The sequence below is a fragment of the Silurus meridionalis genome, chromosome 19 (genome assembly GCF_014805685.1).
Source record: "Silurus meridionalis isolate SWU-2019-XX chromosome 19, ASM1480568v1, whole genome shotgun sequence".
Classification (NCBI taxonomy): Eukaryota; Metazoa; Chordata; class Actinopteri; order Siluriformes; family Siluridae; genus Silurus; species Silurus meridionalis.
In genome coordinates this window covers 5097531-5111206 of record NC_060902.1, presented here as the reverse complement: position 1 = coordinate 5111206, position 13676 = coordinate 5097531, and the positions used below count along the sequence as shown (strand labels likewise).

General features: G+C 36.6%; 1 protein-coding gene across 7 annotated transcripts in view; it reads left to right on the top strand.

The window, feature by feature from the left end:
• The window catches only part of dock3 (dedicator of cytokinesis 3), a 228867-nt gene that overhangs the window by 101194 nt on the left and 113997 nt on the right, over window positions 1-13676 (top strand). The window contains exon 1 of one of the 7 annotated variants that reach the window (XM_046875283.1): window positions 7429-7830. The exons of the other annotated variants lie outside the window; for them this stretch is intronic. The gene's annotated coding sequence lies outside the window, so the exon portion shown is untranslated. Of the gene's footprint in view, window positions 1-7428; window positions 7831-13676 lie in introns of those variants that run through there. 7 annotated transcript variants of the gene reach the window in all.

Below are 13676 nucleotides of genomic sequence, written 5' to 3'. Positions count from 1 at the left end.
CATTTCCCACAGGCACGATGTCGTTTCCGTGACAAGTGAGTTTGTCTTTAGTGCTTCAGAGAGAATTGTTGAGCTCAGTGACTAGGCTTTGGTCAAGCAGCCTGCTTTATGTACAACATCAATACCCTGCACAAAAAAAGGCCACACAGATTGTGTATTTTCCCTTGTTGATCTCTCTCTCTCTCTCTCTCTCTCTCTCTCTCTCTCTCTCGCTCATACACACACACACTATATAAAGGTACTTGAGTATCCTTGAGTTAAGAAACTACATACTGTATCTCGTGTAAGCATACGAAGCCATTATTTCAGAGTACTTATTTGACACGGTACATGTTGTTAGAAATCCTGTCTGCAGCCCGGAGTTTTGCTCGAATCCTTGCGGCATCAGAATATTCTCCTGCATCACTCTGCAGTGCTTGGAAAGGTTGCTAAGCAACTAGTTGCTCTATAGTCAGTGGTAAAATATGGCTGACCAGTGTTGTGAGCCAAAAGGAGATGCCCAGTGATGACTTGTTAGACTACAATCATAGCCGGGAGAGACGTGTGCGTTTGCGTGTGTGCACATGTGTGTGTGTATGTGTGTGTATGTTGATATTATCCGTGAATTTTAGATTTTTAAAATGTATGAACCCAAGGCTTTGCCAGTAACCCACGGCAAATAAACAGAACCAAGAAATACTGAGGCTTGACGACAATTTCTAATCTTAATCCTAGTTTTACAATTTATAATATGAATTGCAGAAATAAACAGGGAAAGGCAATGTTCTATTGACCTTTTATTGTCGACACTTTGCAGTGAATAATTTTTGTCATTTTCTCACCTGGCCGTCTATTAATCCTGTATTAACCTCATCTCTTCTATTTCAATGCTTCCATCTGAGAAGTGCGTGCCCTTTTGTCTGTAAATTATGCCTCAGTCTCCTCTACAGTGACTCATATCGAGCTGGTTTGTCAACACACTTAATACTCAATGACAAAAGATCTCAGTTCTGTCTGAATTCATAGATCAGTGATCAAAGCACAACACTTATTTCACATTGCCATGTTTCTAACAGCAACCTTTTAAAGAAAAAGAGTCTGTAGATATTCTTAAAGGAACCTTTTAAATCAAATCTTTATCTAGTGTACTGTGTTTTGTATCTGTAGTGCATCTACTATATGATTAGTGCAGATGAAGAATATCAGCTTGTTTCCTTGTGCTGGGAAAAGAACCGGCATCCGGTTTTATTTAAATTCACTTACAATTGATGTCTGAGAGCAAGTCGGTGAATTTTTTCTGTTAACATTAGATATGTGGCTGCATTATGTGTGTGTGAATTGAAAGCTAAAACCTGAAGGTAAAGGTCTTAGAAGTTGGTAGTTAGCATGTTGTTTATCTAATAATGCACAAATCATAGCCCGAGTCTGTGGCGTAGGTGTGTAAACAGACACACAGAAACAGACAAGAATAATCCATATTTAAAAAATGGAGATGATGCGATACGAATGCACTGCAGCAAATGAAATTGTTGAAAAGTATTTAGATTTATATAAGTGTATTATAAGATGCCTATACAAAATAAATTAAACCTGTTTCAATTCATTTGCACTCATTTCAAGCTTGAAAAAGTTTTGGTCTGTTAACAGGCAATTATTCCTTAAAAAAAAAAAAGCTTAAAAATGAATAATAATATCCAGAAATGAAGTATATGGACAAAAGTTTTTTATGAATGTTATGTGCTTTTTTGACACATTTACTCCTAATTTCTGTTATAATACCCTCCATTCCTCCAACATAGGAAAATGTTCTACAAGACCTGGGAATGTGCTGAATGTTCTCTTTATTTACAAGGGTATTAGTCAAATCTTCATGTAGGTGATATGAGGAGGGTCTGGGGTGCAGTCAGTGTTTCAGCTGATCCCAAAGGTATTCAATAGTGTTGAGGTCAGTGCTTTATAACAGACCACTCAAGATCTTTTATTCCAAATTATGTAAACCATAAAATTTGTTTTGTGTACAGGAGCTGGAACAGCTTTGGGTCTCCTAGTTGAAGTGAAGTTAAAAATTAAGTTAGAAAATTAATTCTACTGCATTTAAATACATCCTATACAGTTGTGTGATTCCAACATGGTGGTAAAAGTTTGGGGAATAATCACATACCTTATGGTTGGAAAAGTCAGGTGTCTCAATACGTTTGTCCAATAGTATTGTTGTAATGATCTTATATGTGGTTAATCAAAGGCTTATAATAAGAAATTCTTTATACAATTAACTTTATTCAAGATAAAATGAATGCTTAGATAATGACTCCACAAAAAATAAAATAAAAAAAAAACTACGAGCAAAAAAAAAAAAAAAAGGATATGAAGCTTCACTCGTAGTGCTTTGTATCCTGGCTGACTAGTGGCTGAAGGATGAGTAAAAGATTTAGGCCAAAGCACACAACAGAAATTTAAAGTTTGGGATAATTTCAAAAACACAGAACACTGCGTTTACCCTTTTCAAAGCCATTTAAAATAGTTTTTATGTTTTTATTAGTTTTTAATATATATTTGTATTTACATTTTGATGCAATATGGCAATTAAATGCATTAAATTTAGTTTTCACAGATATTCTTGTATGCAATTTTATCAGTAAAATTTTTTCTAAAAAGGAAACAAAGTACTTGTTTATTTTGTGAATTTAGTATTGCTCTTTAATTTGGAAAAAAGTACTTCTTATTTATCAATTGGTGGACCACCAGCTGCAGAACAAGTATTTGAAGAAAAGAAGGAAGGAAGGAAGGAAGGAAGGAAGGAAGGGAGAGAAGGGAGGGAAGGAAGGACGGATGGAATGAAGGAAGGAAGGAGGGAGGGAGGGAGGGAGGAGGGAGGGAGGGAAGGAAGGACGGAAGGAAGGAAGAAAGGAGGGAGGGAGGGAGGGAAGGAAGGAAGGAAGGAAGGAATTTGTAAGCAAGGGATTTTATGTAACTGGACATTTTAGTTGAATACTCATGCTATTAACATTAGACTGAAGCACACAGGAGTTTACATTTAATGAGCCGAATAATAAACTCATACACAATATGTTCTTTCACATGTATTTTTATACACAATCACTGCTCTTTTATTTTCAAGCGATGAACATGAGACTTCCTTCCCCAGGAGAACTCTTTGTGTAGTTACAGAATTATAATGAGTGTGCTTATTTAATTTTTCCCCACATCATTATGAGCATACAATGTGCATAGCTGCCAGTGGTGTGGATGTGATATGCTAAAAGCAGGTTGTGCTTCAGCTCCAGAGAGGCCGAGCGAGCAGGCTGGATGAATCACCACCTTTTGCACTTTTGCCTGAAATACTACAGCTAGTTACATCACAACACTGTGTATGCATTCGGTTCATGCATCTGCAACCAAACACAATGAATAACGATGAATCGTATTGTGAATCAAATTCACATCTGGGTTAGGGTTAGCTGTTATTAGCCAGAACATGTTTTCGTGTTTGCCATTTGTTAGCTTTACTTTGAAGTTACAGGGTTAGCAAAAAATCTAGCAGTAGTATATACTAGCAAGTGCAAGCAAACAACCATGAACATAAACCATAAAAATGGTGGACAGTAACAAAGTATTTTTAATACATTAATGTAATTAAGCCCATTTTTCCAATATTTTTTTTCTATATTTTTTTCAATCTGGGAAACATTTATTTCACTAAATTTAATGTGTAGTATCTCCTTTTTTTATTCTACTACATTTCAGAACCACATGCTTTTGCTCTTCACTTGATAGTAAATAAAAAAATAAAATGTATTAAATATTAATTGTATTGTGTGAATTGTTAATTGTGTTAAATGTATTAAAATTAAGCTGTTGTAAGACCACGCTTCTTGCGAAAAGTAAGGGTACTCTCAGGGTGTGACTTTAACAATAGAAAATTCTCTCCATTCAAAGAGGAGAATGGAATATTACATAGGATTGTCTTAAATAGATTTGTTCATTGTATTTTTTAAACTTTACATTTAAAACAAGTTTTAATTTTTTTACTGAGCATTAATATAAGAAATATGTTATATTAATGTAGTTATATTAAAGCTTGTTTTAAGATACTTTGACACGCAACAACAATGACAGAAGCTCCACCGTGAGACACTGAAAACTGATGTTAGAAATTAAGTAGTGATGCTAATGAGGTACAGTATAATGAGACACAGGTGAGAGGAAATTAGGGACATGACATGGGCTGATGGGTAGTGAAGTACTGGTACTACCATGACACAGTATCTTAAACAAATGTGGTTTCTTACACTGTATGATTTGCTAATGTCAATAGAAAGTGACAAATGGACATAACACAGAATTGTGTACTACAAGTGATATATGTGATTTTATTAATACTACAAAAATATATAATTAAATTTATTATATGAATTCAGCCCTTGATCAATTCTTAATCTTGATAACTTTCCTTGACCGTAACCCCTTATCTAATACATCGTTTGAAATATATTTATCACATTTGACTTTCACATTTAACTCTGTCTTGTTCTTTTTTTGCTTGACTTTTTTTTTAACTATACACAGTAAGACTTACAGTACATCATCAACACACTGAGTGCAGTAGTTCAACCAACAAGACCTCATCTTCCAAAGTGTTAGCACTAACCTTCATATTATTTTTGAGCCACACCAATGATTGTCTCTTGCTATTGATCTTCAGCTGATGCTCTTAATGAAGGGTCATGCTCCCATTTCTCTCTACTGACATCTATTGACTTCCATTGATCTGGCCCTTGTAATGTGTTGAGTACTGCAGTCTCTTTGGAGGCTGAGGAGTGTGTGTCTGTGCTTCCATGGATAAAATGGTAACATGGCTAATGGGAACCAGTAACCATAGTTACATGATAACAGTTTAGGTTAGTTGTATCTTACATAAATACACTTTACCTCTTACAGCAAATGACAATGACATGTCACCATGATATTGTGAACTGACTAGAATCCCATTCAGGGTGCTTTCCCTTTCTTATCCTTTTCCTTGGTATTCCCAGGAGAGGCTCTGGATCCACTATGACCCTGTCCAGGAAAAAGCACTTACGGTAGGATAAATAATGGGAACAAAAAAGTGCTAAAAGTTCAAAACCCAAGGTTGCCAAAGAGCTCTTGAACAAGACCCTCAATCTACTCAACTGTATGGTTTGGGTTAAATAGGGCTAGGCCTTTCTTGATGCTTTTGTTTTTGAATCAGTGTCTTTAGCATTTTTTTTCCCATAATGCACAGCATTTACTTATCCCCAATATATGGTCCATTTAGGTTGTTTTTTCAATTGATGTTTAGAGTTTCATCTGGCTGTTCTAGTTTCCTAAACCATTGTATAAATATATCTTAACATTCAGTAAATGCTAACTTTCTAAAATCTGTGAAAATGGAGGCTGCCCTAATAATATATCATTGATGGAACTATGGCTCATTATATGATATTGTTTTATACAGTGTAGCCTCTGTGAAATTTACAATGAAACTTTTTGTAGCAGCTTTAGCATCGTTGTAGCAAATTACCTCTGTAATCAAGCTGATTTACAACATTTTCAAGGATGTGGTGGATCCAGAGACTATTCTGGAAATAGATGCATGAAGCTCCAACACACAATGTAACTTTAAATGAAATGTAATTATTATACACTACCTCTTTGCAAGTGCTATGAATGTTCACGATCTGCCCAATTTCACGTTTTATTGAGTAAGAATTTCTGTGCCTTCAGTTGAGTTAAATTCAGATGTATTTGTACATTTTAACAATGTAACTTGTCCCAAAACAGATTTACAGTGATACAAATTCTCAAATTTGAAGTTAAGTGACTATAAGTTTATCTCTTATAAGTTTATCCCAAATGAGCAAGCCAGTGGTGACAGTGGCAAGGAAAAACTCCCTGAGATAGTATTATTTTCTGCTTGCCAAGTATTTTAGTTATTCAATGCTCAAACCATTCTGACCTTTGTCCTCTGACTTTGCTTGACATGGTGTTTCCACTTGTGGGACTGTTTTTCATTGTTGTTTGATGTTTTTCATGCTGTTCTGTAGAAACTCCACAGACTGTTATGTCTGGAATTCCTGGACAGGTACTGAAATGTTGAAAGCAGCCCTTTTGGTGCCAGCATTAGTGCCACAATCACCATGGTTTTTACACCATTTCTGACCATGTTGTCTCATTCAGAGGTGGGCGTAATGAAGTACAACAACTTTGTTACTGTACTTAAGTAAATGTTTCTGGTATCAATACTTTTATTTTAACTTTTTTCTTTCACTCATTACATTTTTTGCACAAATCTCTGTACTTTTTACTTCTTACTTTAAAAAAAAAGACTTGTTACTTTAGTTTGAATGTATTTGGTGTCATAATCAATATTTTTTCTTCATTGCACACCTTTTTCAGCCCATCAACCGATTTCTTGTCATTGCGTGGTTTTTTCCATCTACCACTGGTGTATTATTTCCTGGATATCATGCACCACTGACGTAGGCTAGCTTATAAAGCTAACAATGAGCAAAGCAGCAGGCAACAAGTAGTATGGGGTTATTGTGGATGAGACAGAGGGAGTCAACAATGAAAACATGACTGAGAACAGAGACATTTCTGATCATCTTCATCATCATCATCATCATCATCATCATCATCATTATCTTTTCTTAACTTGTGTTCTATATGGTGGATGTTCTGCCTGGATACATTCATTAGATAACTTTTTTTAATTGTTTTGTTTTTGTATTAATATATTAATATGATGTGAAGTTCAGTTACCAGTGTGATGCTAAAACAGGTAGTAGTAATGGCTACTTTTTACTTAAGTACATGTCAGAGCAGATACTTCTATACTTTACTTTGAGTAACAAAAGTGTAGTCAGAACTTTAATTATGAGAAAAACATGAACATGAGTATCTGTACTTCTACTTGAGTGAAGGATGTGTGTATCTCTGGTCTCGTGTCTAAAATTCTGAAACTTCATGCATTAGTTTGGACAAGTATGCCTAATAAAATGGCACATGATTGATGTTTGTTTGAGGTTTTTAAGGCCAGTATAATAAAGCATTCTAGTTTTCATACAGTCTCTAGTTTATTAACCACAAGTAATACTAATGTATGTTATGGGAAGTATGTTAAAAATGTAACACCCTAAGTTTCAGTGTTACCTTGGTATTCTATGCCTGTGCCTCATGACAGCAAGGGCTAATGCTTGCTGTGTTTACACCTGCAAAATCCTTTCCCTAATTACTGGAAGGACGAGCAAGACATGGCACAGCTGGCGCTTTGTGCCTGGTATCCACTTGGACCAATGGCATCCTTGGTGCTTTTAGCAAGACGGTGCGGGAGGGTGCATGTGTGTGTGGGCTGCTGAGCAGTTTCACACAATGTTAGTTAGGTAACTATAGCACAGAGAACGTGGGGAGGGAGTGATAAAAAGAAGAGTTCTGTGAACAGATGGAGAAAGAAAGAGCAATACAGAGAGAGGGAGAAAGAGAGAGAAATGAGAGCACAGGACCGGAATCAGCAGCATACCTTATGCATTGTTTGCAAAGAGTTTAGGATAAAACAAAAGTATGTGGTTATCAATTTATGCTACGCACCTTAATCGCTCCGCTTAGGAATCCTTTGCATCCTTGTTTTTCCGTGGGTGGCTGTGTGCGAGAGAGCACGAGCATTCGAAAGCGAGCCTGAGACCAGGAAAAAGAAAGCGGCAGCACAGAGAAAGAGAAGGGGGCTCAGGCTATTTGACAGGCTATTATTTGCTTCACACGTCACACTCATGTTTACATCTTGCTATCTGGAGCTGAGGGAAAGAACGGGAAGAGACGCTTGCTTCTGTAAGGGTAAGTGCTTTCTTTCCATGAATCCTATAATGTTTGTATTCTTTGTTGATGATACTGAAAGGCCTGGTGCTCTTTTTCTAACAGAACATTACCAAATATGTATTCCTGATTGTTCAGGGCCTTCCGTTATGTCAGGGTTATGACCTCAGTATGAGCCAGTGACACACATGGATGTTATCTCGTTGTCTCCTTCGTGACAATATAACATGTTCTGCAGTAAGGGGGGTAATTTATCCCGCTTTCGTTCTAAACAAAAAGGTTGAATGTTTAGGACAGTGCCAAACGTGTTTCTAGATCTGCTGTATTTTGATCAGATGTTAAACTTCTTTGCAGAAACACTTAAGCATTCTGTGTTTTTCAAGATGCAATGGTGTGCTGTGTTTGCGGAAATCCAGAGGTGCCAAAGCTGACCTGCAGGAAAGCTGCTCGCTGCAGAATGGATACCCCCCCCGCTGTCGCTTATGCTCCGCAATATCTCTGTAGAGATCATCATTCATAGTTATGACACTGTAAAGCCTATATTTGTGGAGAGGATGTAAGAAACGAATGCTGGAAAATAAAAGTTGTCCTTGAAGGGCTGCATTTAGACAGAGAGAGCCACTTGTCGACTTAACCAGATCTCTGTGGAGCTGTCAGAAGCGAAAGTCATTGCTTTGTAGTGGCTGTTATAATTAGCTGAGGCACATCTAAGCACTTGTAAGAGAGCTTGCTCACCGATTATTCTATATAGGTATTTGAGTTGAATCGTATTTCGCTCATGTTTTACCCAAAATAAATGCATCAAGGGGATAAATATACTAATTCGAATGAATGTCATGTGTATGGAAGCACCCGAAGAGAAAGACACTAATATTTAAATGCAGGGATGAATCAGAGTATGGCCTGCCACCTAGGAAATGTAAGTTCTTTTTGGTGGATTTAATGATGAAATAATGCTCATGTTTGAGCGATACAGGTATGCAAGTCAATACAGATTTTTTTACAGCATACAGTAATTCATCGCTTTGTATTTATATTGTCAAGTCTAGGCGATTTATACTGTATGGGTACATTTTAGTGTGCTTGTTGTAGATTTTTTGTAGTGTTTCTGCAGTACAGAATAGCCATTAATGCTCTTAAAATCATCATTATTTGTCCTTTTACTAGTCTACAATGCCCCATGCAGTGACCTTTCCACAGCTTATATACAAATATGTTCATAGTATTATTCAGGCAGCATAAAGCTCCGTTGATGTGCCTAATCGTCTGCCTCGTCTACATCTGATCAGTCTGTGGGGAGAATTTAGAAAAACTAGCATTTTATATTTTATTTAAGTAAACAATAACAATACGTGAAGCTTGATTTTTTTTATTGATTGATTAACAAAAAGTAATTGTTTTAGCCATTTATAGCGTTACCGCTTAAATATAAATGCTACGTTTTTTTATCTCTTTTGAATGTTTATAACAAGAACAAACATGAAAGGCATTATAGCATATTGTAGAACATGAATATTGAACCTTTTACAAAGAAAATGACTGGTCCAATCAGAGACCATTATAAAGTTCAAGAAACATAAGATCAACTCATTCACAGCATCCAACTCACATCGTATGTTGTGTTGAACTTATTCTGCAAATGTTCATACTGCTAGAGTGATTCTCAGAGTCTTGGTATCTCAAAAGGTTTTTTTTTTTGCTTTCCTAACAGTGGCAGCTTGGAGGTCGGGGGTTCAAGCTCCATCACCACCAAGCTGTCACTGTCGGACACTTGAGCAAGGCCCTCAACCCATTTTGCTCCAGGGATGTTGCATCATGGCTGACCTGCACCCTGACCCCAACTTCCTATCCAGCTGGGCTGTGCAAAGAAAATAAATTCACTGTACAAATATAAGCCTTTTCCATCTTTGTCTTCTACTACTGTAGTTTCCTCCAGGTGTTGCTCTCGACTTGCTTGTCAGTTATTTACTTGTTTATATTGTCGGGTGTTTAGATTCACTGATTTGTTCCTTAATTTGCCGTTCACTGAGTTCCAGCACCCTGTTAGTACAAATACCGTAGCCCAAAAATAATAACCTAGTCCATAAAAATGTTATAGTTGTTTTTTTGAAACTGTAACCCCTGGTCATTACCTAGTTAGCCAATCATGTCATAGCAATGCAATGCATAAAATCCTGTAGGTACACATATAGCGCTTCCTTTCATGTTAAAAATCAAAATAGAAAAAAATATGATTACAGTGATATTGACAGGGTTGTTTTAAAACACTGCCTAGAACAGGAACATGAGACTACAATGGGCTCACTATAATTGCACAACTATATCATGAGAACATTATCTGAAGTGCTTGACATCTATATGCGTGATTGTATGCATTGATGATGCAGCAACATTGTTGGGTCATTGGAAAATGAACAGGAGATCTGATGTTCCTGTTAACATACCCGGTGAGTGTAATATGTGCAGTTCAGGGGTTCTGGCAGAAATATACTGAATGATGAAACAGCAAATTAAAAGCAACCCTCGATTGCAGGAATGAGCAGGATGTTCCTATTAAAGTGAGCAGGTGGTTTGTATCTTTGGATTAAGCATTTGTGGTCGGGTATAGGCTTTGGGATACAGAAATAAAGTTCAAATCCAGGCACTAAGCTGAAACAATTGGCCACATAATTCATGCTGAATTTATCCAGTATTCAGATATTTGAATTGTCGCTGATGTACTGATGTAAAAGAAAATGTATACGCAATATATGGATGTTAGAATATTGTCGCTTTTTAAGTGGTACAACATTTTAATATGACGTTCTACATCATTTTCTCTAGAATATCCCTTTTACATTTAAAATATCTTGAATTTCGGTTATATATGCAAGGTTTTTAATATTCTTCCTTTCAGACTCGCATTGAAATAAAATATTTGATTTGAGCAAATAGTGAGATTAATTTAGACCTTTGACCCTGTCATTAACAGCACCTTTCAAGCTTGGCTAGGGGAGAATTCCTTAGTGCTAAAACTAATGATTTTTGATAAATGAAGCCTTCAGTAAAGGAAATGACTTGTGTACTTTTCCTGGCAGCTAAAAATAATATCTGAAGTAGACTTTTGCATATAGTCAACTAGAAATATTTGTATATCATCTATTGTACGTAATCATTGTAATACACATTACACATTAATACACAGCCGTGGACGGGGAGACTTTTGGTGTCCAAACGTAAAAACAAAAAATTTTAAGTGAAGCGTAAATATATCTATTTCAGGAAATCTGAAGTGACTGTAAGCGAATGTAGCATACTGTTAGCATACTATTGGGCCAATGCATCCTCTCAAATCTTTCCTCAAACTCTTCCCTAAGTGGAAGCTGACTCACACCTATCACCCACTCACTGTGCTTACAGCTACATGCTAGCAGCTGCAAGCTAGCAACAAAATTACAATGAAGTAGGTCCTGGAGAAGCACAGCTCAAGCATTAGCTTGTTAGCATGCTAGTGTCCCATGTTCCTTGTTTTCTCAGTCCTCCTTTTGTGTCCTCATCGTGGGCTGACTCACTCCCTTTTGCTCCCTACCACCCACTCACTGCGCCAGCGTAGCGGCATCATAGCCGCCTTCACTAGTTCTAACACTCACCTGCCGTAGCCAGTTTTCTCCACAGCCCACACATGTTTGAATGAGCCAGGACAGTGGGTGGTAAAAAAAATAAAAATTTTGGAAGCCAGGTTGATTTTACCAATGATATCTGAAGGTTTTGAGCTTGCAATAGGTACTTTAAAACAGCCTTGCTTACATGCATCGTAATAAGAAAAGTATAATAGGATAAATTGTCATATAATGTCTGGTAGAATTAATATTTTAAAATCTAAATTTAAGTATTTAGCTTACAAGATAAAAGTATCTTATGCGTAGGAAGAGTGCTTTAGTGCTCAGCAAAATAGAGGAGATTTGGGGACATCTCTTTATTTGTGCAGCAAGGATTATACTTTTGTACAGGCATACACGGGCTACAGACTGCATTTCAATCTCTCAGTGCTGATTTTTGCACTGTTAATGACAAAAAAATCATAAAACAGCGCATCTATACATCTTTAATCGCAGAACACTATACGATTTAATACATTTGTGTATCCTTTTTACATTGTTTAAGGATTATTTAAATACTATAAATGCACTTGTGTGGATGAGGTCTCCTAAAATAGTTGATTCTGAAGTGCAATGTGGCATGGAAGCTCCATATTGCTTATTGATTGATGGAGAATACAATGAGTAGAGCAACATCTGGCAGCTTCTGTGCACCATGTTCAACTTCATCCATACTATCAATTGAAAGCAAGTCTGGATCACGCTCTTACAACTGGAAAGTGTTTATTTACACAGAACTGGTCACGAAAGATATCACATCGCCACTGTAATGTTAACTACAGTATGATGTATTGCAAAGCATGGCCGTGCAGTAACCGGTGGCTAGAGACATTGCCTCTGTGGCCTCATCGGGTGAGGTGCCCTTGACAACAACCCGATCTGCTGAATTAGTAAATTGGCCATTTGTTTTTGTATTTCTGTCGGTAATGATTTGCTCTTTGTCATCTAAAAGTGTTAACAACTGGTAACAACGTTCTTAGAAATGATGTGTAGAGGCAAATCTTAAATGATAAGGTTCTCAAGATATTTCAGGACATATTACCAAATAAAGAAGGTTTTGCTGTAAAAGGAAAAGGTAAATATCAAAACTTAAAAGAGTTAATAGTTTCTGTTATCAGCGGTGTAATTGTGATGTTCTATCAAAACATCTACAATAAAGTCTGAAATTATTCCAGTGTGTGCGGTCTACTCCTTTAAAAGGATGTTTATAACAACTGGATAATTTGTATTAACAAGCACCCACCCACTTAGTGCTCCTTTTGTGGTTTGGGCCACTGCCCCTCAAAATGTCTGCAGAACACGGCCCTGTTGCCAAGCGTACTGATCTTCAGATATAGTGTATAATGTGGTTATGCAGTGAATTCTGGGATATATCATTATTATGAATATCAAAAGTAAAGCAAAAAAAGAAACCTTTTGTCTTGTGCTGTTGACTGTAGAATAGGCTCCATCAATTCTGGAGTATTTTCTAACTAATAAAGTATGTTTAGTCTGCTTCTTTGTACTTTTAGAGGTTCTTTGAAATCTCTTTACTGTCTTCCTCACAATAGAGCACTTTTCATTAGTTTCCTTAACTCCTGGTGTAAAAAGAAGTCAGTAAATGCATGAACATGATGCTTTGATACTTTTGATTGATGCTTTACTCCTAGGAATTAAAAATGTAGTTATGTGAGGGTTTTAGCACTAGATTAACAAAAAAAGAATGGCTGTTCAGCATAAAGGTTATGGTCAGCCTGTCTTTTTCTTTATCTAAAGAAGGGTAGATGTCATTAAAGGAGTATTGATCTTGGTAGTGCACTTGCAAGGTAAGAGTCATATGTCTTCCCCAGAGTTTGCTTTCCAGGAAGTGGTTGCAACAATGCTGTGTTGGGCTGGTTGAATAAAAATTGGCATTTGTCTTGTGTACTAGAATAACAGACCCATTTTGACGTCTGACGATTGTCCTATGTTGTTAATAGTGGCTTGAGAACCGCTGTGTGCCAACTGACCAAATGTATTTCAGCATTTGGAAACTGGACAATTAGCTGGAACTTTTCTAAGGCAATTCTTTATTTCTAACAACTAAAGCAGTAACTTATACCTTACTAATCCTGTAGAAACTTAATGAGCTTCCATAAACCCCTGTGCTTGAACCCCCAATCTTCTGATCATTAACCCAGGGTATAGGATAATGATGTAAAGTTCTGATGATTAACAACATTCTGGATTTCTTTCTTTTTTCACACCATT